The following is a 2081-nucleotide window of genomic DNA, read 5'->3' as shown; positions in this document are numbered from 1 at the left end:
CAACCCAAAAGTCATAAACTTCAACTCGAACAATCCGAAGGGTGTAATTATAGCCGTCTTGGGAATGTCCTCTGGTGTGACCGGGATCTGCATGTAGGGCTTCGCACAATCATGTTGAACCATGAAAAGCTGATTGTAGTCTCATAATAACGGTACCGGGTAGCAGTCGAGAGTGGTCCTATCATTCAACACTCGATAATCGCCACATGTATGCTGATGCCCATAGACTGGACGATGGGTGAAGAGTTCCCTCCTTCAACATAAGATCAAACTCTGCCTTTGCTATTGTGAGAAGTTGGGGCGCTAATCTGCATGAACAACGTGACACGGGCGGTCCATTAATAGTTTTGATGTGGTGGACAGTGTCGTGCAACACCTGTTGTGGTGCTCCTGGTGGCGTAGTTAAGGCCGGAAAATCTTGCAAAATTGGATGGTACTCTTCATGTGCTACTTGCGCAAGCTTGATGCTGATGGTTCTAGTATTGCAGTGATATCCAGAGGTTGTCAGACCAGTAAGGCTGTCCGCAAGGCAAGCATTAGATAGGCTACTTCAGGCAAAAGTCTGAAATATGCTAAGAAGTCAGCATCTATTATTGGATCAACCACATCCGCTACTGTGAAAATCCATGTAAATTGTCTATGCAGTCCTTCATTCACATCCTCATGCCGTGTACCGTAAACTGGGATCTCCATATTGCTAGCAGCTGCTAAGTTGATTGTTGTGCATGGCCTGCAGCAGCAGGGTGACATCCTCAGTAAAACACTCAGATCAGATCCAGTATCAGTTAGATATTTCCTTCCTGAGGTCCGATCCATTATAAATAGGCATCAAGAGGCGTTTTGGCAGTTGGTGGCGCCTACTGACGACCATTATTCCCATTTTGGGAATTTGCATGGACTTGTACACTTTCCCACCTGCTCACCATATCCATGGTGGTACCAGCAAACTGTGGGGCCAGGCTCTGACACGGTATGCCGAGTGACTCCTTGAACGTCATCAGCTATGCCCACTATGGTGGCTTGTATTACCAAGTGAAAGCAAAGCTGCCATCTGTGCACTTAAGAGATCCACCTTGGCGGCCAGGGCATCATAATCAGCATGCGACACTGTAGGGGTTACAGACATAAGACTGGGAGGAACAGTTACTGTACTGACCTGTGAGCACGGCATGATGGCATCTTGAAAGCAGTCAGTAAGTTATGCAAACATATCCAGTGACATGTCTGACTGCGTAGCAATGATGAGTTTTACCTGAGCCGACAGACGGTTGCTCCAAATGGTGCACAGGAGGTCGTCAGGAATGGTGCCGATGTCCAATTTTTTGTGAGGGTTTCCTGTCGCCATTTTCTTCTAGAGTCAATACCTTTCGAATGTGATCTTCTTGTGAAGCCGCTATACGACGTATGAGCTCTGCTTTTAATCTGTCATAGGCGTTTTCTGTTGGAGGAGCTATTATTATTTCTTGGACCTCCGTAGCATATCACTGGTCGAGCTGGGTTACTACCAAAGAAAATTTTGTGTTACCACCGGTTATTCCAGCATAGGAACAGCTTGCCTCCACCTGAGCATACCACAATACAAGATTGTGGGGTCAAAAGGGTGGGAGACGCACTGTCAGGCATGATCGGTATAACTCTGCGATAAATTTCCGCACTTGAGCTTCTGTACAATCAAAGACGAGATGGAATTTGAAACAGATTTATTAACCCTCCACATTCACAGTTGTGTACAAGTGTTACTATAACAACAAGAGTCACAGAATCTCTACAAAAAACAAAAGAGTAAAAATCGATACTTGCTTTGCTATTCTAAGAGCAAATGTGGTGCGTCGCTGCAGGTGATCACCACACCCGTAGTGGCGAAAACGCAAGGTGTAAGGACGGCCTACTTCTGTTTTCATTTTGCACCAGCACGCGAACTTCCACGTGAGTGACTATCACACATGCCGACTGCGGTGTCAGTGTGTATTAGTCGCTACATGCACTTGAACACAAATAATGTCTGCTTCAAAGTGCGGTTAAACTGACAAACATAGTTCGAACGTGTAAAGGCTTGCTTGGCAACTCCGTGGCTAGATGCC

Source organism: Schistocerca americana, chromosome 3 (assembly GCF_021461395.2).
Source record: "Schistocerca americana isolate TAMUIC-IGC-003095 chromosome 3, iqSchAmer2.1, whole genome shotgun sequence".
In the NCBI taxonomy this organism is placed as follows: domain Eukaryota; kingdom Metazoa; phylum Arthropoda; class Insecta; order Orthoptera; family Acrididae; genus Schistocerca; species Schistocerca americana.
Note: the sequence above shows the minus strand (reverse complement) of the source record.